Source organism: Rana temporaria, chromosome 8 (assembly GCF_905171775.1).
Source record: "Rana temporaria chromosome 8, aRanTem1.1, whole genome shotgun sequence".
Taxonomy (NCBI): domain Eukaryota; kingdom Metazoa; phylum Chordata; class Amphibia; order Anura; family Ranidae; genus Rana; species Rana temporaria.
Genome location: NC_053496.1, coordinates 161,868,127 through 161,893,488, shown reverse-complemented (window position 1 = coordinate 161,893,488; position 25,362 = coordinate 161,868,127). Strand labels below are relative to the sequence as shown.

General features: G+C 46.4%; 1 protein-coding gene across 1 annotated transcript in view; it reads left to right on the top strand.

Annotated features, from left to right (window-relative positions):
• Window positions 1-10,729: 10,729 nt before the first annotated feature.
• LOC120909304 (membrane-spanning 4-domains subfamily A member 4D-like) overlaps window positions 10,730-25,362 on the top strand; it is a 69,525-nt gene continuing 54,892 nt past the window's right edge. The window contains exon 1 of the mRNA XM_040321051.1: window positions 10,730-10,938. The gene's annotated coding sequence lies outside the window, so the exon portion shown is untranslated. The remainder of the gene's footprint in view (window positions 10,939-25,362) is intronic.

The following is a 25,362-nucleotide window of genomic DNA, read 5'->3' as shown; positions in this document are numbered from 1 at the left end:
TTCAACACAGTAAACCCTCCCTGCAACGCAGACAAAATCGGACCATCAGCACACTTCAAAGCCGCCCGCAACAGCGAGGCACAATGTGAGAACTGCGGTCTCCCCCCGCTTTTTGTATAGGTTTCAATTGTGCCTGTGAATTGGTATCTTCCATCTACGATGTGTGCTTATGCCCTGGTCATATCACTCCAGCTGATCGGCAACTCAGCTGGCGTGCAGCTTTGTCCTGGGCATGCATACTATTCGATGGGGGGGCACTTCTCGACAGAACACCGGCCCTGACCTAATAACTGGTCCTGGTGCAGTCTACTGCTGGCCAGGTACCTGACTGCCACACAAAGCCTAGTCCATAGTCACACAGACTTAAGCTGGCCATACATTATACAACTTTCCTATAGATTTACCTTCAACTATGTAGTACAAGGGCCTGCCTGATTGCATATAAATTGAAAGGGTTTAGGTTTGACCTCATATTATATGGTTTTGGTAAACCTAATGGAAGATTAAACAAGTATAATGTGTGACCAGCCTTATCTCTCCATACAAGCACTAGGCCATCTGGTCTAGGGTGAAGCACCCCTCCCAAAGCAGCCTGGGAGTTTTATAGAGCCCAGAGTACTCAACCTGCTCCAGCTGAGCTTGTTAAAGTGAGAGTAAACTCCCATGAGTGATTTTTACCTATAGGCAAGCCTGTAGTAAGTATGTGATACTTAGTAGCACACTATGGCCCGGATTCAGATACATTTGGTGTATCTCTCGGCGGGCGTAACGTATAGGGTGACCACATCTCCAAACTGCCATTCAGGGACACCCCCCCCCCCCCCCCCCAAAAAAGTAGATTTTTGGGAAAAAATCTAGGCATCAAGAAGAACAACAATATGTTGCACAAAGCGTGTCGTGGTTAGGGTGACCACATTTCCAAACTGCCATTCATGGACACTCGTCCCCCCCCTGCTGCCAGTGTGCCCATCAATTGACGCTACTGTGCCCCATCAGATGCTGCCAGTGTGCCCATCAATTGCCGCTACTGTGCCCAATCAGATGCTGCCAATGTGCCCATCAATTGCCACTACTGTGCCCCATCAAATGCTGCCAGTGTGCCCATCAATTGTTGCTACTGTGCCCCATCAGATGCTGCCAGTGTGCCCATCAATTGCCGCTACTGTCCCCCAACAAATGCTGCCAGTGTGCCCATCAATTGTTGCTACTGTGCCCCATCAGATGCTGCCAGTGTGCCCATCAATTGCCGCTACTGTCCCCCAACAAATGCTGCCAGTGTGCCCATCAATTGCCCGTACTGTGCCCAATCAGATGCTGCCAATGTGCCCATCAATTGCCACTACTGTGCCCCATCAAATGCTGCCAGTGTGCCCATCAATTGTTGCTACTGTGCCCCATCAGATGCTGCCAGTGTGCCCATCAATTGCCGCTACTGTCCCCCAACAAATGCTGCCAGTGTGCCCATCAATTGCCCGTACTGTGCCTATCAGATGCTGCCAGTGTGCCGATTAATTGCTGCTACTGTGCCCCATCAGATGCTGCCAGTGTGCCCATCAATTGCCGCTACTGTGCCCCATCAGATGCTGCCAGTGTGCCCATCAATTGCCGCTACTGTGCCCCATCAGATGCTGCCAGTGTGCCCATCAATTGTCGCTACTGTGCCCCATCAGATGCTGCCAGTGTGCCCATCAATTGCTACTACTGTGCCCATCAATTGTTGCTTTGCTCACCTTTTATTATGAAGTCTGACTCTGTCTGGTGACTCTGGTCTGGTGGGGCAGGGGCAGTCTTCAGCCAGCGCCGGTCTTCTTTCCTGGTTCAAACAGGACAGGAGGCAGTCGGGCCACTCGGCAAGGAGGAGGAGGAGCCTGCCTGGACTGGAGGAGGTCGGTGTGCCCACCAATTGCCGCTACTGTGCCCATCAGATGCTGCCAGTGTGCCGATTAATTGCCACTACTGTGCCCCATCAAATGCTAACAGTGTGCCTATCAATTGTTGCTACTGTGCCCCATCAGATGCTGCCAGTGTGCCCATCAATTGCCACTACTGTGCCCCATCAGATGCTGCCAGTGTACCCATCAATTGCCAGTACTGTGCCCCATTAGATGCTGCCAGTGTGTCTGTCAATTGCCGCTACTGTGCCCCATCAGATGCTGCCAGTATGCCCATCAATTGCCGCTACTGTGCCCATCAGATGCTGCCAGTGTGCCCATCAATTGCCACTACTGTGCCCCATCAAATGCCAGTGTGCCCATGAATTGTTGCTACTGTGCCCAATCAGATGCTGCTTGTGTGCCCATCAATTGCCGCTACTGTGCCCATCAGATGTTGCCAGTGTGCTGATTAATTGCCGCTACTGTGCCCAACAAATCCTGCCAGTGTGCCCATCAATTGCTGCCAGTCAGTGTCAATTCATTGCCACTTTTGGTCACCTGATCATATGCTGTTCCATTTGCTTTGCTCACCTTTTAATATGGAGTCTGACTCTCTGTCTGGTGGTGCAGGGGCAGTCTTCAGCCAGCGCCGGTCTTCTTTCCTGGTTCAGACAGGACAGGAGGCAGTCGGGCCGCTCGGGTGGGAGGAGGAGGGGCCTGCGTGGACTGGAGGAGGTCGGTGAATGTCACGGCCCGGGCTGATTTGATGGTGCCTGAAATGCACTGCGGGCAGCGGGAGGTCAGGACGGACCGGGAGGTGGGGGGACACCTGAGCCGAGCTGTGGAGGTCACTGAGCAGTGGGCTGGAGCAGTGGAGGAGGTCAGAGTACTCGGTCTGACCTGCCGTGAGTGTGACTGCGATGCCGCTGGCTGCTCTCTCTGCTGCTTCTGCCGCGGCCAGAGGAGGAGGAGAGGAGGAGGAGGTTGGTGGGTGGAGTCGAGTCGGAGTCTTGGAGAGCTCAGTGCGGGCAAAATGTGACGTCACTGGTTGCTACACGCCAAGCGGGGGGCGGCCCTAGCAACCAGTGAGTTTAGCCTTCTTTTGTTACAGTGGCACTATGGCAGGCAGTACTTATTGGATTCCGGGACATTGTATTGTCCCGGAATGAAGGCAACCGGGACAAGGGACAAAAAAAAAAATTACGGGATAATCCCGGGCAGTCCGGGACACGTGGTCACCCTAGTAACGTATCTCAGATACGTTACGCCGCCGTAAATTAGGGCACAAGTTCCGTATTCAGAAAGAACTTGCGCCCTATGTTACTGCGGCGTAACGTATGTGGTCCAGCGTAAGCCCGCCTAATTCAAATGTGGCTGATGTGGGCGTGTTTTACTTAAATTTAGTGTGACCCCGCGTATTTGACGTTTTTTACAAACGGCGCATGCGCCGTTTGTGAAAGAATCCCAGTGCGCATGCTCAAAATTACGCCGCAAATCGTCAATGCTTTAGACGTGAACGTAACTTACGTACAGCCCTATTCGCGAACGACTTACGCAAACGACGTCAAATTTTCAAAATTTGACGCGGGAACGACGTCCATACTTAACATAGGATACCCCTTATATAGCAGGGGTAACTTTACGCCGGAAAAAGCCTAACGTAAACGACGTAAAAAAATGCGCCGGGCGGACGTACGTTTCTGAATCGGCGTATCTACCTAATTTGCATATTCCTCGCGTAAATATACGGAAGCGCCACCTAGTGGCCAGCGTAAATATGCAGCCTAAGATACGACGGTGTAAGACACTTACGCTGGTCGGATCTTAGGGAAATCTATGCGTAACTGATTCTATGAATCAGTCGCATAGATACGACCCCGCAACTCAGAGTTACGACGGCGTATTTGGAGATACGCTGTCGTAACGCGTATCTGAATCCGGGCCTATAACTTTGCCTTGCAGGTTTAAAAAACAAACAAAAACAAAAGCCAGCGGTTTACTACCACTTTAATGCCTCTACACAGTACAAAAAGAAAAATTATTTGTATACAGCATGAATATGGAACATGAATATAGGCCTTGCTTTGTGCACTGGTGCGCAGTCATAATGGAACAGGAAGGGGCCGTCCCCAAACTGTTCCCACAAAGTTGGGAGCATGAAATTGTTCAAAATTGTCCAATGTGCCTACAGCGCAGCCGGCTGGTTCTGGGAGGGCATCTTTTGACATCCTCCTGTGCATCTGCTTCTCGTGCACCCCCTGGGTCCGCAAGATCCAGCAGATCACGGATCACAGTAAAGAGTCAATCACTTCGGTCCTTTACCACGTGATCGCTTTGTCAACAAACCAGTGTCTTGTCCGGTTCAGCTCTCTCCTCTCCTCACACACCCATACAGCACAGACAGTGCAGCAGCATGAGTGGGCTGGATTTGGAGTGCTCATCAGTGCCCTATAATGCCACTGCAGTGCTTATCAGTGCCCTACGGTGCCACTACAGTGCCATCAGTGCAGCAGGAAGAGTGGGCTGGATTCGGAGTGCCCACAGTGCTCATCAGTGCCATCAAAGTGCCACATTAATGTCATCACATACCACATTAGTGCCACATTCAGTACCCCCAGTATCCTACAGTGCAACATCTATGCCTTATGGTGCCCCTACAGTGCCCTACAGCAGTGGTTCTCAACCTCAGTCCTCAAGTACCCCAAACAGGCCATGTTTTCAGGTTTTCCTTTACTTTGTACAGCTGCTTTAAATCAATATCAATGACATGGTATTGATAAGAGACATTTTATTTTAAGGAAAATTCCCAAAACTTGGCTCATTGGAGGTACTTGAGGACTGAAGTTGAGAACCACTGCCCTACAGTGCTAATAAAGTGCTCATCAGTGCCACAACAGTACCATCAGTACATCAGCGTGAGTGGGCTGGATTTGGAGTACCACAGGGCTCATCAGTGGCATCACAGTGCTCATCGATACCACATCAGTGCCATCAAAGTGCCACTACAGTGCTCATCAGTGAATGCTTATCAGTGTAGCAGCAAGAGTGTGTTGGATTTGGAGTGCCCACCGTGCTCATCAGTGCCATCACAGTGCTCATACGTGCCACATCAGTGCCCTATAATACCACTACAGTGTACATCAGTGCCTTACGATGCCACTACAGTGCTCATCAGTGCCCATCAGTGAGTGCTTATCAGTGCAGCAGCGTGAGTGGCCCATCACAGTGCTCATCAGTGCCACTACCGTGTTTCCCTGAAAATAAGCCCGGGTCTTATATTAATTATGCCAACAAAAGACACAGTAGGGCTTACTTTCGGGGTAGGTCTTACCATGTAATGTGCTGTTTTCTCTCCCCCTCTCCCTCCCTGCCTGTCAGGAATCCCCAGTGTAAACTGAGTTAAAATGCTTGTACAATCCTATAATCCACTCTATTACAGTAGTATATAATGTTCAATGTGTGTTTCTGTAATATAATTGTGCCAAATACATTTGTTATAGCGCGGCTCTGCGCTTCTGCAACCCGCCGGAGCTCTCTTCCCCGCAATTATATTACAGAAACACACACATTGTACATTATAAACTACTGTAATATAGTGGATTATAGGATTTTACAAGCATTTTTAACTAGGGCTTATTTTCGGGGTAGGGCTTATATTGCAGCCCTCCTGGAAAATAACGCTAGGTCTTATTTTCAGGGTAGGTCTTATTTTTGGGGAAACAGGGTACATTGCTCATCAGTGTCCCACAGTGCAACAGCGTGAGTGGGCTGGATTTGGAGTGCTAATAGTGCTCATCAGTGTCACATAAATGCCAGTGCCACTACAGTCCTATCAGTGCCACTACAGTGCTTATCAGTACCCAACAGTGCCACTACAGTGCTCATCAGTGCCACATTAATGCCAGTGCCACTACAGTACTATCAGTGCCACTACAGTGCTTATCAGTACCCAACAGTGCCACTACAGTGCTCATCAGTGCCACATTAATGCCAGTGCCACTACAGTCCTATCAGTGCCACTACAGTGCTTATCAGTACCCAACAGTGCCACTACAGTGCTCATCAGCACCATCAGTGAGTGCTCATCAGTGACCTACAGTGCCATCAGTGAGTGCTCAGCAGTGCCGCTACAGTGCCCTATTAGTGCCCAATAGTGCTTATCAGTGCCCAATAGTTCATTTTCATTTTCTTTCCACATTCTTCAAAAATGTGCGGAAAAAAATAACACGTTCAAAAGACTCATAATGCCTTATAGAATATACTTTGGGGTTTTTGCTTTCCAAAATGGGGTCATTATGTGGGTGATTCCATTGTCCTGGTGCTCCAGGGCCTTCAAATGTGTAATAGGTTGTCAAGAAATTAGATTGTAATTTATGTCCCTAGAACACCTAACAGTGCTCCCTGCATGGTGGGCCTCTGTATGTGGCCAGGTTGTGAAAAAGTCTTATCCCCTTTCACACTGAGGCTCTTTACAGGTGCTATAGCCCCTGCCAAGTGCTCTCCCTTCACTCCAATGTCCAAGGGCTTTCACACTGGAGCAGTGCGCTGGCAGGACGCTCAATAAAGTCCTGCAAGCAGCATCTTTGAGGAGCTGTAGGAGCGGTGTAAACACCGCTCCTACAGCGCCCATGCCTATTGAAATCAATGGGCAGTGCTGGCAAAGCGACGCTGCAGAGGTGCTTTGCGGGCTCTTTTAACCCCTTTTTCTGGCCATTAGCGGGGGTTAAAAGTGCCCCGATAGCAGCAGAAAAACACAGCAAAAACTACGGTAAAGCGCCGCTAAAAATAGCAGCGCTTTACCACTAACGCCTGGGCGCTGCCAATGTGAAAGTGCCCTTACACATGTGGTATCGCCATACTCGGGAGGAGTTGCAGAATGTGTTTTGGAGTGTAATTGCAAGTATGCATATGCTGTGTGAGAGAAATAACCTGTTGATATAACGATTTATTTATTTTTTTCACAAAATTTCAATTTTTACAAAGAATTGTGGGAAAAAAAATACAACTTGAAAAACTCACCATGCCTCTTACTAAATAGCTCAGGATGTCTACTTTCCAAAAGGGGGTCATTTGGGGGGTGTTTGTTCTTTCCTGGCTTGTAAGAGCCCTTTCACACTGGTGCGTTTTTGCCGCGTTTTCACGGTAAAAATTGCGCTATTAAAACGCTCATAAAACGCTCCAAAAATGCCCGTCCATTGAAATGAATTGAAAACGCTATACAAACGCGGTAAAATAGTGGTGTTTTACCGCTATTTTAACGCTCCGCTATAGGCGGAGGAGTTTTTCAGGCGGTACAGCGCTAAAAATAGCGCTGCTATCCCGCCTGAAAAACTCCTTCACTGCAGACTCAATGTGAAAGCCCGAGGGCCGCTAGCGGGGGTTAATACCGCACCGCTAGCGGCTGATTCCGACGGTATAGCGCCGCTATTTTTAGCGGCGTTATACCGCCACCGCGGCTCCCGCCCCAGTCTGAAAGGGGCCTTAGCCCAGGTTCACACTGGGTACGATTTGGTACGATTTGAGATGCGATTTTCACATGTCAAATCGAATCTCAAATCGGTGGCAATTGTCGGCAATGGCACCGTCCTAATCGGTGCGACTCCGCATCTGCGGCGCTGCAGCGATTTCAAAAAGTAGTTCCTGTACTACTTTTTTCGATTTTGGGCCGTGATTTACATTGAACCCTGCACAGATGTCTCTAAAATCGCGGCCGAAATCGCGGCAAAACCATAATTTCACGGCTGCGATTTTGCCAAAAAAATGAAAAACCCAGTGGGGATTAAATAACACCAAAAGAAATCTATTTGTGAGGAAAAAACGACAAACATTTCATAAAGGTACAGTGTTGCATGGCTGAGTAATTTCCATTCAAAATGTGAGAGTACCGAAAGCTGAAAATTAGAATGGTTAGGAAAGGGGGATAAGTGGGTAACCACTTAAGACCCAGACCATTATGCAGGTTAAGGACCTTGCCCCCTTTTGCAATTCCGCACTGCGTCGCTCTAACTGATAATTGCGCGGTCGTGCGACGTGGCTCCAAAACAAAATTGGCGTCCTTTTTTCCCCACAAATAGAGCTTTATTTTGGTGGTATTTGATCACCTTTGCGGTTTTTATTTTTTGCGCTATAAACAAAAAAATAGCGACAAATTTGAAAAAAAAAACTATATTTTTTACTTTTTGCTATAATAAATATCCCCCAAAAAATATAATTGAGGAAAAAAAAAAGTGTTTTCCTCAGTTTAGGCCGATACGTATTCTTCTATTTATTTTTGGTAAATACAAAAAATCACAATAAGTGTTTATTGATTGGTTTGCGCAAAAGTTATAGCGTTTACAAAATACGGGATAGTTTTATGGCATTTTTATTAATATTTTTTTTTTACTAGTAATGGCGGCGATCAGCGATTTTTTTCATGACTGCGACATTATGGCGGACACATCGGACACTTTTGACACATTTTTGGGACCATTGTCATTTTCACAGCGAAAAGTGCTATAAAAATGCATTGATTACTGTGAAAATGGCAGTGAAGGGGTTAACCACTAGGGGGCGCTAAGGGGTTAAGTGTGCCCTTAGGGAGTGATTTATTACTGTAGGGGAGCGTGGCTGTAGGTGTGACATCACTGATCGTCGTTCCCTAAAACAGGGAACAGACAATCAGTGACACTGCCACAGAGAAGAACGGGGAAGGTGTGTTTACACTCACCTCTCCCCGTTCTTCAGCTCCTGTGACCCAATCGCGGGACACTGGCCGCGATCGGGTCTGGTCACGAAGCTTCGGACTGGGTCGCACGCGTGACCCACGGATGGGCTCTTAAAAGCGACAAACAGGTACATGCCTGTGCCAAGCTGTGCCATTCTGCCGACGTATATCAACGTTAGGCGGTCCTTAAGTGGTTAAAGAGAAAAAGAAGGGAAAATGCATGCAACAACGCATCAAAAATGTGGGTTTAAAAACACAAAGTGCACCGCAAAACGCCCATGCAAACCGCATCAACAACAACCGCATAGATGTGAACCTAGGCTAAAGGCAAAACTTTTATTTTAGTTTTCAATTGAATGGAGAGGGATTAGAACTATTTTCCCCCACTGGTGCTCTTTTTTTGCCACCCAGTATTAATTCTGTCCATTACAGAATGTGTGAATATATGTAGGAGTGATGTATATCTTAATATGTGTGTATGCTAGTTAGTAATGCAGGTTTGTTAGTGTAGCCTCTAAACTTTCTAAACAAATGGCTAGTTTACTGTCCTGTAGACTTTAGGGGGGCCGGACTATGGCCAGTGAGAGAAGAGATTGTCTTGGCATCAGTGGGATTAAACAATGCCCCATGATATAGAATGGATTACAACACTGGACAGACTGGATTACATCGCTGGAATGTTTTTTTTATTTTTTATTTTATTTTTAATAAAACACTTATCCCAACTGTGTCTGTGTGTTTTTTAACATTTTTGACACTTTCTTTTGTGAAATGGTAGGGGTACAATGTACCCCATTACCAATTCACATAGAGGGGTGGAATCTGGGGTTCCCCTTTGTTAAAGGGGGCTTCCAGATTCCGATAAGCCCCCCCGCCCGCAGACCCCCACAACCACCGAGCAAGGGTTGTTGGGATGAGGCTCTTGTCCCCATCAACATGGGGACATCCTCCCCATGTTGAGGGCATGTGGCCTGGTACGGATCGGGGGGCGCTCTCTTGTCCCCCCTTCTTTTCCTGCGGCCTTCCAGGTTGTGTGCTCGGATAAGGGTCTGGTATGGATTTTTGGGGGGACCCCATGCCATTTTTTTTATTTTGGTTTGGGGTTCCCCTTAATATCCATATCAGACCTGAAGGGCCTGATATGGAATTTGGGGGGACCCCCACTTTTTTTTGGTTTGGGGTTTCCTTTAATATTCATACCAGACCCAAAGGGCCTGGTAATGGACTGGGGGGACCCCTGCCATTTTTTTCAATGACTTTTATCTGTAGTGCAACGACTCGACAATTCATAAATAGACGCGAGTAGTTTTAAATTACTTTTTTTCCTTCAGAAATTACATTTTGTGCAGGGACAGTTCTAAACACGGGGAACATGCAATACTTTACAGGCATACTATAGACACCCCCCAGGTACGAAATTTAAAAGGAATATTTCACTTTTATGGTTTCACTTTAAGCATTATTAAAATCACTGCTCCCAAAAAACGGCTGTTTCAAAACTTTTTTTTGCATTGATACATGTCCCCTGGAGCAGGACCCAGGTCCCCAAACACTTTTTATGACAATAACTTGCATATTAAACTTTAAAATTAGCACTTTAGATTTCTCCCATAGACTTTTAAAGGGTTTTTTGCTTTTCATATTTGCCGCAAACACCCAAAATTGCTTGCTGAACGGGCGAACAGCCAATGTTCGAGTCAAACTTCTGTTCGACTCAAACATAAAGCTCATCCCCTACTGGGCACACCCTAATCACCCCATGTGCATTTGCATTATCCAGGGACAGCACCAGGTTAGTAGTCGGGGGTGCCAGTGTAAATGCCCCCATTATATTAAAGGCTAGGTTCAACTTTAGGAACACGTTATACCCTTATTTAGGGTGTAACGTAATATGCTCCCAAATCAGCTCTCCCCCCCCCCCCCCCGCCACCACAGCCTCTTCCCTGTGACAGCAGGTGGCGCTCATGTGTGTTTGAGCTTTGGGGTGCGCAACCTAATGCAATAGGCTGCGCACACCTATCATCAGACTGCATTGTGTGGATGTGCTCCCATGTTCTCTGTATTGGAGCAGTCGGCTGACACAGAACAAGATGGCCAATCTGATTTCATGCAGATTAGTGCCAGTGTGTGGAAGTTATCATAGGCATTAACAGATCTCATTGTCAGACAGAGGTTGTGTAAATCTAGTTCACAGCATAGCTTGGGACATCTCAGAGAAATGGGGAAATTATTTAAGCTACCAAACAACCATCGGAGGAATGAGGAAATTACCCAAGCTACTACACAACCATCGGAGTACATCAGACTGGATGCAAACATTTACATTTGCCTGCGTGTTTCCAGCCAGCTAGATTTTGGGTGAGTCTCCTCTTTTGGTGGCTGGTGGTAAGATATCATGAGTGGGTGTTTGTACCAACCATAGAAGGAATATTGCCTTGTTTTGCTAACCTGTAACCGATAGTGAGAGCAGTGTATGTGGTCTCCAAATCCTGTGTACAAGTCTACTTGAGAGCCAAGTGTACTGATCAGAGGTGTCAGACATAAGGTTTCCCACAAGGCTGTATTCTCTGGATGGTGGCAGAATAAATATTACCATGTGCTTGTTGTGGTGTTTATAGCTACTACCATTATCTGCATTGGGGAAACGTGGGGTCCTTGTGATAATTGTCTATGCTGGTTGACTTACAAACACGATTAATGGGTAGCGATACCTTATGGACCACGCGGCTCCCTCATTTATGTATTCCCCTAGTAACTCGAGCCGAGCGGTCTCCGAGTATTTCCGAGTCTCTCCGCCCCCCCCACCTCTGGCCACATGCCGTATTGCATGCCATAGAAGTCAATGTGGAACAAATTATCTTAATTTCCATTGACTTCTATGGGGAAACTGGCTTTGATATGCGAGTGCTCTGGATTACAAGCACTGTAACGGATTATGCTTGTAATCCAAGGTTCCACTGTATATATTTATGTAGCAAGGTCCCAGGCGTCCTTTGGTCTAATGAGAACCTCCAGGGCCAGAGATAGCTGACATCCTTCTGTATGGTTGCAAGGCATAGTGGGTGCAGTACGGATATATTTATTGGGCGCCAGACACTTAAAATAACTTTGGGAGAGAGGGTTAGGGCCAGGATACCCTTAGGTAGTTGCAAGATTAATTGGCAGACTCCGATACTTCAACAGGAAAACAGCCATGTGGGGAAAGGCATCCAGCAAGACACCAAATCTGCATGTGTAGGAGTGCTGTCTCCTATGGCAATAGTCTTTAACAGTTTCTAACACAAAGTGTAAGAGTTCCTTCACTTCCACTACAATCACTCCTTGTAGTTCTTTAACCCACTGAGATACCAGTCTCTCTCACTAGACTAGTTGATTCACTGCCACTAAATCCCTTGAGCTCCTCCAATCATTACTGTAGTATCATCCTCAAGTGTCATCCCCGCTTTTCCGCTGGGTCCCTAGCTTGGTACTCAAGATACTTATCAAGCTTCAGCCCTCTGGCCTGCTCGGTCCCTGGCTTGACATACAAGGCTGCTCTGCAAGCGTAACCTCCACTGGCTGGATACCCACTTTGATACCCTCTGAAGTTTCCTGATTCTTCACCGTCCCCGTTTGGTGAGAATACTGCTCCGGTACTTGCTATAGCTACTCACTGTGGCCCCCGGTAATAAGGTGACAGCTTTCCCTCTACTTCCAACTACGACAGGTTCTCCGGCGGGCAGAACCGTCACTTCTGGTTGGACTGGAAGCCGCAATCCCAACCCTGCGCTGCTCTCTTGCTTCTGGATAGGCCCTCAGACAGCCTAGCAGCCAGATGTGCCCGGGATAGGCCCAAACTCTGGCCTAGCAGCCTGGGAAATACATCACACGTCCACCCAGACAGCCATCTAGGTGGCACAGAACACAGATTACCTGACTTCACCCAAATATATAGGTTTTCCCAGTAAGCCAAGGGTTTCAAGAAAACCCCTGGCCATTGGCTGAGATGCTCCTATACACCCATAATCTGACCTTGCATTGCCCTTCTCGTATCTAATGCCACCAGGTACCCGGCCACCTAGAAGAGAAAAGTGCAGCTATGCCAGACTTTCGGAGAAATCAATTGATCCCTAACAATTACCGTAGCCAAGGTTGTTACTCCTGGCAGGTAAATTCAGGAGCAAATTCAGGAGCAAACCAGCCTAAACTCCAGGGTGCTACATCTATATACAGATGTACAGTACCCCTCAATCCCCCATAGGCCTAATAATGCATTATGCTTCAACCCTCCTCCCCTTTTTCTTTTTAATCACTTCAATACCAGGCACTTTTTTTTTTAATCCAGCAAACTTTTAGTGCTTAGAAAAGTGATGCGTACAGACAGCTTTGGAGCACAACATAGGCCCAATGTTAGCACAGCCTTACAAAATAATCATTCATGATTAGGCATGAGCCCAATGTTCAAGTTGAACGCAATGTTTGCGGCAAATACGAAAGCCGCGGAACACCCTTTAAAAGCCGCGGAACACCCTTTAAAGTGCTCATTTTAAAGGCTTATATGCATGGTATTGTCATAAAAAGTGTTTGGGGACCTGGGTCCTGCCCCAGGGGACATGTATAAATGCAAAAAAAGTTTTAAAAAACGGTTGTTTTTTCGGGAGCAGTGATTTTAATAATGCTTAAAGTGAAACAATAAAAAGTGAAATATTCCTTTAAATTTCGTACCTGGGGGTGTTTATAGTATGCCAGTAAAGTGGCGCATTTTTGCCGTGTTTAGAACAGTCCCTGCACAAAATGACATTTCTAGAGCAAAAAAAGTCATTTGAAACTACTTGCGGCTATAATGAATTGTCGGGTCCCGGCAATACAGATATCAGTCATTGAAAAAAAACAGCATGAGTTCCCCCCCCCCCCCCAGTCCATTACCAGGCCCTTTGGGTCTGGTATGAATATTAAGGGGAAGCCGAACCAAAATGTAAAAAAAAATTGCATGGGGGTCCCCCCAAATTCAATATCCCATCAGTATTATTAACATGCAACAATTTTTTTCTTTTAATTGCATTTTGGTTTAATTACGTGTGTCACTAAGTACCATCTGAAAAGGGTGCACAACCTGGGTAGGGGCTGTGGAGCATGCTAAAGTGAGGTACCTGAGTTTGTCGTAGTAGAAAAAAAATTGACAATTAAGTAGCCAGGTAATAGACATTAATTTCGGGTATGGCAGTTCCACACAATTCTGTGGGGTTTTTCAGGGCTCCCCAAGATAGCTTTTGAAGGGGGTTACCCAAAACAAATTAATTAAGAATGGAGTCCATAGTTTTAAATACCCCAAGTGGCAGATCAGTTGGGGAGTGCCAGAAAATATATAGGCGTTTGGGCAACAGGATCATTTTTATCAAGTTGATGCGGCCCATGACCTCAAGGGGAAGACACGCCCAGGTTTGGGGTTTGGATTTAATTAGCATGTTTAGGGGTTCTACATTGAATCTAGTATATTCTTCCAGGGGAACGAGTGACTTGGATTCCCAGATATTTAATTTGGCTAGCTGTTATCAAAGGGAGGTGGGCTTTATCAGCGTTTTGGGGGACCCCAGTCTAGAGGGAAAATCTAGGACTTGTCCCATGAAATTTGGAGGCCGGAGAACGCCCCAAAGCATTCAATAAGATTCAGAGCTGCTGACAGAGAGGGACCCGCATCTTCTAGATGCAACAATATATGATCAGCATAAAGGCTAATGGTTTCTACCAGGGATCCCGACCTTAACCACTTAACCCCCGAACCATTTTGCTGGTCAATGATCGGGCCACTTTTTGCGATTCGGCACTGCGTCGCTTTAATTGCGCAGTTATGCGACGTGGCTCCCAAACAAAATTGGCGTCCTTTTTTTCCCCACAAATAGAGCTTTCTTTTGGTGGTATTTAATCACCTCTGCGGTTTTTATTGTTTGCGCTATAACCAAAATAGTGCAACAATATTGGAAAAAATTCTATATTTTTTACTTTTTGCTATAATAAATATCCACAAAAAATATATAAACAAACATTTTTTTTCCTCAGTTTAGGCCGATGCGTATTCTTCTATATATCTTTGGTAAAAATAAAAATAATAAGCAATTATTGATCGGTTTGCGCAAAAGGTATAGCGCCTACAAAATAGGGGATAGTTTTATGGCATTTTTATTAATATTTTTGTTTTACTGGTAATGGCGCCGATCAGCGATTTTTATTGTGACTGCGACATTATGGCAGACACATCAGATACTTTTGACACATTTTTGGGACCATTGTCATTTTTACAGCGATCAGTTCTATAAAAATGCACCGATTACTGTGAAAATTACACTGGCAGTGAAGGGGTTAACCACTAGGTGGCGCTGAAGGGGTTAAGTATGCCTAGGGATGTGTTCTGACTGTAGGGGGGCTAAGCTGTGTCTGACACTACAGTGATCACAGCTTCCGATTACAGGAAGCTGTGTACACTGTCCTGTCACTAGGAAGACTGGGGAAATGCTTGTTTACATAAGCATTTTCCCCTTCTTCCTCACCGTGACACGATCGCGGGTATGCATTCGGACCGCGGGACCCGCGGTCGGAGTCACGGAGCTCCCGGCAGGCGCGCGCGCCCACAATGCCGGCTTCTTAAATTATATATATCTATGTCCTTCTGCCTGTCCGTGCCATGCTGTCGACGTATATAGTCGTGCGCTACTCGGCAAGCAGTTAAGTGCTCTTATGTCTGGGTGTTCTCTGATGGCTATTGCCAGTGGCCCCACAGTCAGGGGCCCGGATTCAGAGAGCAATTGCGCCTGTGTAACCATAGTTACGCAGCGCAATTGCTTACTTGCCCCGGCGTAACGACTTCTCCTGATTCAGAGAGCTTGTTACGCCGACTGCAGCCTAAGATATGCGTGGCATAAGGCTCTTATGCCCTCATATCTTAGGCTGCATTCTTACGCAGGCCGCTAGGTGGCGTTCCCGTTGTGGTCAACGTATAGTATGCAAATTGCATACTAACGCCGATTCACAACGTTGCGCGAGCCCTGCGTACGCAGTTTACGTCGTTTGCGTACGGTGGTTTTTGCGTAAGGCTGCCCATGCTAAAAGCAGGGGCAGCCAATGCTAAGTATACCCGTCGTTCCAGCGTCGCGAAATTTAAAATTTAGGCCGTTTGCGTAAGTGAATCGTGAATGCTGCTGGACGCCATTCACGTTCACTTTGAAGCAAATGACGTCCTTGCGACGTCATTTGCCGCAATGCACATCGGGAAAGTTTCCCGACGGAGCAGATATCTTTTTTTAATATCTATGCGGATCGGCGGCGGATTGTAAAATAGTAAGTGACCGGATTTATATTATAAAAACGCAGGATGAAAGGACATACATTTAAAAAATGCTAATTGTGGTTGGAACTCCGCTTTAAAGCGGGAGTTCACCCAATTCTTTTTTTTTTTCTCTTTTCCCCTTAGATTCCTGCTCGTTTTGTCTAGGGGAATCGGCTAGATGTTTTAAAATATGAGCTGTACTTACCCGTTTTCGACATGCATCTTCTTCCGTCGCTTCCGGGTATGGGTCTTCGGGAGCGGGCGTTCCTTCTTGATTGACAGTCTTCCGAGAGGCTTCCGACGGTCGTATCCATCGCGTCACTCGTAGCCGAAAGAAGCCGAACGTCGGTGCGGCTCTATACTGCGCCTGCGCACTGACGTTCGGCTTCTTTCGGAAAATCGTGACGCGATGGATGCGACCGTCGGAAGCCTCTCGGAAGACTGTCAATCAAGAAGGAACGCCCAGTCCCGCAGCCCATACCCGGAAGCGGCGGAGAAGATGCATCTCGAAAACGGGTAAGTACGGATCATATTTTAAAACAAATTGCCGTTTCCTCTAGACAAAACAAGCATGAAGCTAAGGGGAAAAGGTGTTGGCTATGGGTGAACCTCCGCTTTAAGTTAAAAGCCGTATTTTTGTTGGGCATGAAGGGATGGGGGGAGGGGGGGAGACATAATATGCAAGTAGTAACACTTCAAACCCACCAAACATAGCATGCAGCAATATGTCCCTGCCCCGAGGATCCGTACTCAATGTTAGAAGTTGGAATTGGGTGCGTTTGGTTATAAGAATTGCCACACCGCGGGAGTGGGGAGAGTGGGGGCGGGGCTTGGTACACCCAGCCTATCCAGGGTTTTTTGAGTGTAAGTTGAAGGTGGCCTGTAAGGTGCATTTCTAATAAAATATACACATCAGCCTGCATGGCTTTAATATGAGAGAGGACAGCAGTGCGTTTGGGTCTGGCACGCATTCCTCTGACATTTTTATGTCACTAATTCAATAGGTACCATAACGGGAGATGTAGAGTAGATATGTGCAGACAGAAGCCCAGAGCAGGAAATACAGTATAACAGAGACCACATAGTGTCATAACATTGTACCAAGGCGTCAACTAACCGGCAGGTAACAAAAGCAGAACTACATATTGTAACCACAGAGCAAAGCGCTTGCTGTGTTGTAAGAATAGGATAACCAATACTGCAAAAATCATTAATGAGGTAAGAACAGTTGCTGTATAAAATCACTGGTGAGTACACATTGCACATACCATGTTTCCCCCGAAAATAAGCCTGGGTCTTATATTAATTTTGGCAACAAAAGACACAGTAGGGCTTATTTTCGGGGTAGGTCTTACCATGTAATGTGCTGTCTTCTCTCCCCCCCTCTCTCTCTGCCTGTTACGAATCCCCAGTGTTAAATGAGTTAAAATGCTTGTAAAATCCTATAATCCACTCTATTACAGTATTATATAATGTACAATGTGTGCGTTTCTGTAATTTAATTGTGTCAAATATCTTTGTATAGCGCCGTTCTGCGCTTCTGTGACCCGCAATTATATTACAGAAACACACACATTGTACATTATATAATACTGTAATAGAGTGGGTTATAGGATTTTAAAAGCATTTTAAACTAGGGCTTATTTTCAGGGTAGGGCTTATATTGCAGCCCTCCTGGAAAATAACGCTAGGTCTTACTTTCGGGGTAGGTCTTATTTTCGGGGAAACACGGTATAATAAAAATAACTGAGAAAAAAAGGGGAAAAAATAAAAACTGAAAAACTGTCATGGTTTAGAGTGAACTGCAGACACTGGACCAGCCCAAAAAGACACAACCGAGGTTGCTTAGGGAAGTGTGTGCTGGCCAGGGAAACTCAGCTTGAACAGTGGATATGATCCAAACATAAGAAAATAAACAAAGTTCCAGCACTAAAGTGCTAAAGGGGGCGAACAATCGCTCAAAAGCCTGCCATGGTGCAGGGGGCCCAGCTGAGTGCCGGGCATGCCTTGGAACATGGCTCACCTGGAGTTTTAGGGCCCTTTCACACTGGTGCGTTTTTGCCGCGTTTATGCGGTAAAAATAGCGCTATTAAAACGCTCATAAAACGCTCCACATGTCCCCTCTATTGAAATGAATTAAAAACCGCTGTAAAAACTGCATTTTTACCGCGATTTTACCGCGTTTTTAATTCATTTCAATGGAGAGGGGCATGGGGAGCGTTTTAATAGCGCTATTTTTACCGCAAAAACGCGGCAAAAATGCACCAGTGTGAAAGGGCCCTTAATCTTAGTCCATGGGGCCGTTGTTGGTCCATGGAAAAGTCTCCAGGGACTCCAGCCAGTATACAGTGAGTGGGAGTGAGGGGATGCTTGGGTGGATATTAAAGGGGGAATGTTCCAGTCTGCGTCAAGGAGTGTTTGAGGAGAGGGAGAGAAATTTATGGTGGAAAAAACTCATAGTTCGATGTAAACAAATGAAGGAGAAATGGTGTGCTGCCGGGCATCGCAAATAAGGCATCAGTTGAGGGTATCCAGGCGCATGGATCACGATGGAGGTTGATTAGCATTGTCGCGGCCAGGCCCGGATTTCCCACAAGGCCACCGAGGCCAGGCCTTGGGGCGGCAGGGCGCCAAGGGGCGGCAGCGGCATGGAGTCCCCTGACGCCCAAAACATACAGTTAAGGGTGGTAAGTTGTGGGGGAATCCGCTCGTTCGTTAACAAGTGATTGTAAAATGTGTGCTCCCGTCCGTCCTCCCCTCTCCCACACCCCCCCCCCCACATACCTCTCTCTGCTGGCTCTGTCTTTGGGACTCTGTCCTCCCCCCGGCCACCGAGTCTGTCTCCTGTCCCTGCCACCGATGTACACAGTGAGAGGGGTGAGCTGTGCTCTTCCCATCTCAGCTGTAACAGGAGTTCTAGCACAGTGCTAGGACTCCTATTTTGGAGGTGACAGGATCAATAAAGAGAACCTGTCACCTCCAATTGCTATCACACATGGAATTGTTTTCTCCTGTGTGATAGCAATAAACTTAAGTGAATTTTTTTTTAAAATAAATACATAAATAAATAAATAAATAAATAATAAGAAATAATAATTAAAGTAATAAATAAAAAATAAAGAATAAGAAAAATAATAAGAAAATTATACAAAAATAAAAAAAAAGTAAACGACAAGCTACAAATAAATAAAAAAAGTGATAAAAAAGTAAAAAAAAAAGAAGCAAAAAATATTTAAACTAACCATTTGCCATTCCCTGTTGATTTTTTTTGGGGGGGGGGGAGGTTCGGTTGGCAGGGAGGGGGTGCGTTGCGGAACCTGGCCTTGGGGCGGCAGGGAGAGCAAATCCGGCCCTGGTCGCGGCACTCCAGCCATGAGATTACCCGTAATCTGGGAGAGTACAGCGTAGCATACTTCAGAACCGCAGCTGGCGCTTGACCTCGGTAAATTGGGTGCGGTGACTCCATTCTCGGGTGAGCCCGAGAATGGAGTCGCAGTCACTAAAGTTCATAAACTTGGCAATAAAGGTGCACGGAGGGGCACCACTAGAAGGGGTCTGGCAGCCAAGCGGTAAGCGCTTTCTACAACAAAGGAGGCTGAGAAGGCTTCCCTACCATAGGTGGTGATGAGCAAATTCTCTAGGAAGGCGTGTGGATCTGAGCCCTCTGAGCCCTCCAAGCCCTCAGGCAGACCCACAAAGCGAAGGTTGCAGCATCTCAGCCTATTTTCTCCAAGTCATCTTCCTTCTGCATGACGGACTGGAGCTGGTGCTGCACTTGCTCAGTGGAGACCCTTCGCAATCTTCTACTCAGTCTCTGTCACATAGTTTCTGTAAGTCTTGTCTGAGTAGGGAGGCATCCATTTTCACCTCTTCAATTTTGGAGGTTGGGGTGGTTTGGCACTGTGAGATAGCACTGTGGCACTGTGAGATAGCATTGAGTACCTTGGCGGTGTTTCAGGCGGCTAGCTCAGACTCTGCAGGAAGCTTGTGTCATCTTACCTCATGGTCTCCTGCTCCTCATGGCGGAATTTGTCCAGCTTGTTAATAGCTTCAGACACCCTTTTGGGAGGCGACATCTTTGGGTGTACTGTCCCCCAGGAGTGAATGTGGCAGCTGGAACAATCAGGTTATCCCAATGATCTTTAATTACAGAAGTAATGGCTAGGGGAACTCTCAGCTAAAGTGTGCTACACCATGCCGCGCTATACTGGGCACTTGTACCCAGGGCTCAAGTCGTGCGGGAACGCGTAGAAACGGAGTTCCTGCACTTTTTTCACAGCAGGAACGCAGTTCCCTTTGCAGGACGAGAGCAGCCGAGCCGCCCGAGGCCAATCCTTCACTAAGCGGCGATGCCCAGCTCGAGTCACTTGCTTAAAGTTCTTTCTAAATCCTGCGTTAATTTGCGGCAGACCTCCGCAATGTCTCTTGGGAACAATGACAAAAGCTCCCAGGAGACATTGCGGCATCGAGGAAGTGACGGAATACTTGCACACTACCTGATGAATCCATATACAGGAAGCGGCCAGTAACATAAAGGATTACTAAGGTACAGTGGATCGAAAAAAAAAAAAAATGCGGTTTAGTAATTATGCATATGAGCGTATCATTTCTTTTTTTGGGTGGGGGAGTGAATCTTGGGTGGGAGTTCCCACACTTTTTTCCCCAGGACTTGACCCCTGCTTGTACCCCATTCCTGCCCAGGCCAATTTTCAGCTTTCGGCGCTGTCGCACTCTAAATGACAATTGCGTGGTCATGCAACACTGTACACAAACTACGTTTTTATCATTTTGTTCACACAAATAGTGCTTTCTTTTGGTGGTATTTATTTAGCAAAAAATAAATATCCCAGTGGTGATAAACAAAAAAAAAGTGAAAATGTTCAAAAGTTTAGCAAATAAAAAAATGTCTTCATAAATCTAGACCAAAATATGTTCTGCTACATTTCTTTGGTGAAAAAAAAAAAAAACACATATCAATGTATATTATTTAGTCTGTAGGAAAGTTATAGGCCCAGATTCACAGAGAGCTGGCACACATTACGCCGCCGTAGCGCAAACAATGTACGCTACACCAACGCAGCGCTGGGTTTCGAAGGCGTACGCCGGCGTAGGTGGAAGTGGGCGTGAGCCATGCAAATGAGGCGCGACCCCATGCAAATGATGACGACAGATACGTATCACGAACTGCGCATGCACATGAACGCATCCCCCCGTGCATGCTCACAACCACGTCAGAACAACTGCCTAAACTTAGCCGGATCACTGCGTATGGCGTGAACGTAACCTACGCCCAGCCAGACACACGTCCAACGTAAAATACGCCGGCTTGTGTTCCCTGGTGCAGACCTTTGCATGTCTGCTGCGGGTTTGCACCTCCTTTATGGGGCATAACTTTACGCCCGACGTACAACTTACGCACACCTCGCGTAGCCTGCGCCGGGCGCATGTACGTTCGTGATGTGCCGTATTTCCCTCATTTGCATATTTGAATAGCTAATCAATGGGAGCGCCACCATGCGTCCAGCCTAAATGTGCGCACATCCTACGCCGGCGTAGGCAAGTTACGTCGGTGGGGTAAAGCCTATTTTTAGGCGTATCTTAGTTTGTGAGTCTGGCGCACAGATACGACGGCTCACATTTGTACTTACGTTGGCGTAACTTGTTATACATCGGCGTAAGTGCTTTGTGAATCCGGGCTCTCGAGTCTACAAACTTTGGTTTATATTTGAAAATGTATCAATTCTGATGCACCGACAGCCGATCTAATTTCTTGAGGCCCAAAAGTTGTCAGTGCCTCCGACCAGGAGTCCAGGACAGAGCCCTCTGTGAGCAAAGGTGATTCTCTTCCTGGGAAATTAGCCAGAAATCAAATCAAGCAGTTGGAAACCAGCATATAACATACAGAAGTATATTTATGCAGTCCAGTATGGAAATAATACAAGCTTTCATAAGAAAATATTAATAAATGTACATTGGATGTATGTACTAACAGATATTATCACCAAAGGGTCCAACAAGAGTTCTGGTGGATTTGTGCACATATACCCAGCTATATACAGTATACAGTAGTTATTATAGGTGTTGTAAAGGTTTGTGTTTTAGAAAAAACAAAAAACAAACATTCTTACATCCTCTGTGCAGTTGGTTTTGCACAGAAGGGCCCTGATCCTCCTCTTCTGGGGTCCCTCAGCAGCGCTTCTGGCTCCTCCTCTTCTCGAGTGCCCCGTCAGAGAAGTGCTCTCCCTCAGGGACACCTGTGTGTGACACAGACAGCAGGACTCGGCCCCGCCCCCGGCGCCCGCATCATTGGATTTGATTGACAGCAGTGGGAGCCAATGTCTGCGCTGCTATCAATCTAGCCCAAAAGGACACGAGACACCGGCTAGAGCTGGTGTGCTTATCCCTGGTGCAAGAAAGAGGGTTCAGTTAAGTAAAATGGGGGCATTGGGGGGCTGCTGCACTGCAAGAGGTTTTTCACCGCAATGCATAGAATGCATTAAAACGGAGGTCCACCCAAATTTTTATTTTTTTTTAAAAGCCAGCAGCTACAAAACTGCAGCTGCTGACTATTAAAAAATTTCACTTACCTGTCCAGCACGCCCGCAATGTCGGCAGACGAGGCCGAGCAATCGCTCTTCTCTAGGATGCTGCTGCCGCCATCCCCGTTGAGGGAATCAGGAAGTGAAGCCTTGTGGCGGAAGTTTCATTTTTGTGTGGAACACCGCTTTAAGGGTGAAAAACCACAAGGGTTTACAACCCCTTTGAGGCCTCGTACACACGACCGAACATGGCTGCTGAAACTGGTCCGCGGACCAGTTCCCGCGGACATGTTCGGTTGTGTGCAGGGCTGACCGGACAATTTTCCGTCCGACTGGACAGGTTTCCAGTGAACAAATGTTTCTTAGCATGCTAAGAAACATGTCCGCTGGAACCATGTCTACCGGACATGTCCGATGGTCAGTATGACTCATCGGACATGTCCGCTGGCCCGCGAACCCGCGCATGACGTCGAAGTGATTCGCATGATTGAACTTCCGCGTCAGAGAACGTTGGTGTCTTATACGTCACCGCGTTCTCTGTCCGCGGGGATTTTGGTTTGATGGTGTGCACAACCATCAGACCAAAATCTCCGAGCGGACATGTCCGATGAAAACGGTCCGCGGACCGTTTTCATCGGACATGTCCCCTCGTCTGTACGAGGCCTAATAAGGATACCTCCAGATGAATGTTGCAGAAACATTCCCCTGAGGGTGAACAAGATGTAGCGTTTATCTTGGTGGGAGACCTGAAGACAAGATCTGCAATCATGGGGAGATCATCCAGCTGTTGTTCAACTAGCATGGAATCTGTCATAAGCATATACATCCTACTGCCATAAGGATATACAGAAGATATACACTGAAAAAACCTATGGACAACTGCAGTTAAAGTGGTTGTAAACCCTCTTCTATACCCAGTGAAGTGAACAACCTCAGATGATACACAGAGATCAAAACAAATCTCCCTACATACATTTTACTTGTATATCTGCAGTTTTTTCCCTTTCTGCATTCTTTAGAAAGTGTACATTGTGTTAGAAATGTTTCTTCCCATTTCAGCAGTGGGTGGGGAGTCTGGGCTTACACTGTGTGAGAGCTGATTGAAGGAAAGGCACACACCCCCAATCCACATAGGTAAATGAACGAAGAAACTTGCAGAGCTGTACTGTGAATAGACCAGCTCTCTGCTAATCTATCGCCTAAACTCCCTCACCAACACAAATTTCCAGCTGCTTTTATCTCCTGTGTAAGAGAGCTTATCACAAGTGACTTTGCTGATAACAGAGGAACAGGGTACCATAAAGGGCTTTGGAAAGAGATAAGTAAACACTACAGACATCTGTGTGCAGGACAGATATCATGAATGGAGTTTAAATCCCCATGAATGGGCTTTACTATAAGAACATAAGAAGACTTTCTTATTAATCTCTGCATCTGGTCTGGGTAAAAATACAGCAGCAGTAGCAGCCCCATGTGATTCAGTTCTCTCTCTCTCCCACCACTTCCTCCTTCTGGGGCTTCTAAAGTCAGCCTCCATTGATAGGGATCTGCTGCCCTTTACTGTCTGTAGGTGGCCCTGCTGCTTATTGTTCACAGAGATTACTTATTTACAACGCTTCCTAAGTAACATTTACAGAACTGCATTTAATTGTGTATTTTATATCTGCTTGGAGGTCAACTTTAAAAAATATCTAAACTCTAAAGTAAATATCTAAACTCAAAAATAAGATGCTCGCTGTACTTCACACATGGTATAGGAAAGGTCTTCATGCGCTTTTGTCTTCAGACCCATATCCCCTCACTGCCTTATATGATAACCCTGCATTTCCTCAGGGAATGGGGTCTTCTGTGCTAGGCACGTTCTCTCGCATCACCTGGCCAGTGGCATACTCCTTTCTACACCCACAATCTAGATTACCCATTCTTTTTACAGAATGTAGAAATTGGCTTACTGCGTTTCATTTATCCTCTTTTTGTAGGCACCTGTTTAATTCCGGTCATATTCATCTCTGGGTATGGCTGTCCGGCTTCCCGCTGTGTAGGCCACGAATCAGCAACTCCCTGTCACACAGACCTCCTGCTGGCAGAGTCAAAACGGTATCCAGAGAGACTGTCATAGGCCGCACCTGCCTTTTTAGATCCTCTTCCAGCAGTCTGTTCTGTCCACTCAGCATTCTGTTCTTTGTAGTTCCGGTCAGTCCTGCTGGCATAGTCGCTTTAGCATTCTGAACTACACATCCCATGATGCTTTGCTCTGAATCTTCACACAGGAAAGGAAATTAACACATAGAGTCCAGCAAACAGTAGAGGGAGTCAACTCCACATTAATCACACAGAAATTGTCTCTATATTATAAGTATAATAGCCAACCCTTGCTACACGAGCCATCGGCAATGTTTGGTGGCTCAGTTCTTAGTGCAGAGATGGCAGGGGACAGCTGCAGCATCGGTCTGGTGCTCCATCCACCTAGGTAAGTATGAATCTTTAACCACTTGACCACTGGGCACGTAAACCCACTTAATAATCAGACCAATTTTCAGCTTTCGGTGCTCTCACAATTTGAATGACAATTACTTAGTCATACAACATTGTACCCAAATGAAATTTTCGTCCTTTTTTTTCACACAAATAGAGCTTTTATTTGGTGGTATTTAATCATCGTTGGGTTTTTTATTTTTTGCGCTATAAGAGAAAAAAGACTGAAAATTCTGTAAAAAAAATGAATTTGACTTTGTTTCTGTTATAAAATTTAGCAAATTTAGTATTTTTTCTTCATTCTTTTGCATAAATGTGAAAGATGAAGTTACGCCGAGTAAATAGATACCCAACATGTCACCCTTCAAAATTGCACACGCTCGTGGAATGGCGCCAAACTTCGCTACTTAAAAATCCCCATAGGCGACGTTGCAGGGTATTTTGGGGTATTGCAGAGTATTTTGGGGT